The sequence below is a fragment of the Trachymyrmex septentrionalis genome, unplaced genomic scaffold (assembly GCF_001594115.1).
Source record: "Trachymyrmex septentrionalis isolate Tsep2-gDNA-1 unplaced genomic scaffold, Tsep1.0 scaffold108, whole genome shotgun sequence".
Classification (NCBI taxonomy): domain Eukaryota; kingdom Metazoa; phylum Arthropoda; class Insecta; order Hymenoptera; family Formicidae; genus Trachymyrmex; species Trachymyrmex septentrionalis.
The window spans coordinates 912,573-914,526 of record NW_017304207.1 but is presented as its reverse complement, the minus strand read 5'-3'; positions in this window follow the sequence as shown (position 1 = coordinate 914,526).

Below are 1,954 nucleotides of genomic sequence, written 5' to 3'. Positions count from 1 at the left end.
ACATGCGGCGTAACTTGCATAAGCGTAACTTTCGCCGACTCATATTCACTTGTTGCACAGTATATACAGCAGCGCAACTCTCTGTCGGCATCTTTGATGTTAGTGTTGGCCAAAATGGAGTGCGCATGAGTGAAATAAATAAGGTACCTAGCGTTGCCACGGTTATCATCTAAACTTCATTCTCTTTTCATTCCTTTTTTACTCTGTCAAAATTCCTCGCAAAACTCACTTAGATTTATTCGCATCGCAATCCAACGAATTCGTTGAAGTGAGTAAGTGCTATTGTAGGAACATATTAGAACATATTAGAGCATGCGACGCGAATAAACCTAATATTGCGATGAAATAATTTAAACTTTATGAAAATTAATAAAAATAAACTGTAAATATATTGAAAAATAAAGAAAAAGTACAGAAAAATTAGGGAAAATATTAAATTAGCTTAAAAATGTATACTTGTATAAAGAAATATTATGTTGTAATTATATATCTATGAAAATGTTATGAGACTGATATATAATAAAAGAAATTTATATACATATATCCATCCAAAAAATAAGTTTAAAATACAATAAATAAAAAGAAATCCTTTTTGCTCAATTTTCTATGTTACTTTTTGTTCACCTTTCACTTTATCACTTTTTCACAAAAATTAGACCAATCTCTCGAGATTTCTCATACAACATTTCATCAATACACGTAATACTTCCCTATAAATTTCTATTCTGAAGCATAAATTAGGCTTGAAAGATAAATATTTAAGTGAAACATTAACGCTTATTTAAATAGAGGAAACGCTTATTTAAATAGAGAAAAAAAGAGAGAGAACAAAAAAAAAGAGGAAAAGAGAGGGGAAACTTACTTATTTCACGCATGAGCACTCCATTTTAGCCAATATAAAATCAGGAGAGTTGCACTACTGTATATATTGTGGCAGTATAGTAACTAATAGTAACTAACTAGACAACCAGGAAACAGCGTACTATGTACCGCCTATTTCTTTTGATATTACATGGAGCGCAGTTTGCGCACGATTTGTGGCACGAATTAGTGACAAACCTACATTAATATAAATTTTTTTTAATATATTAACTTATTTTTATGCATGCTTTATCGATACTCTTATTTTTTTAACAGATTTATTTAATAATTGCGTTTAAATCAATTATTATAATTCCATTAAAAAGTGCATAGCAGTGATGTTTGTTACTAGTCGCAACCGCGCTTCATGTAATATCAGCGAAAGAAATAGGTGATACATGGTACGCGGTTTCCTAGTTGCCTAGTTAGTTATTATTAGTTATTGTACCGCGTACCACGTAACGCTCCATGTAATCGCACCCTAAGGCTCCTGAGTAATCGCGATGGCCATGCTGGAATTGTGACGTCAAAAACGAGAAATATATGTTAATTTATGTTGCGTGCCATTTGTAAAGATAATTGAGATGAAACGAAATAACGAGATCATTTTAAAACATTTGTAAAAATCGATGAAAACTGTCTTTTCCTCCCCCGACAGTCAGTAAATGGTCATAAAAGGCACGTAAAATTAGCCTATATTTGAACAGAAAGGTCTGACAGCTGTTGAAACGAATAAAATATACACTTTTACATATAAAATTCCAAGATAACTTTAGTTTGCATCGATAATTATGACTTTGATAAGTACGAGACAAGTCGTATTTTCTCAATTAAGCAAATAATAACGAAATGGCATGCAACATAAATTTCGTCACTTTTCTACGCCATTAGTTCAGCTATCGTGGCAAGGCGCTATACACACACACACCCACACCCACACACACACACACACACACACACACACACACACACACACACACACACGCACGCACGCACGCACGCACGCGCGCGCGCACGCACACAAACGCACACACACACAAGCATATACACATGCTCGCTTTCGGCGCGCCGAAAGCACATGTATATACATGGA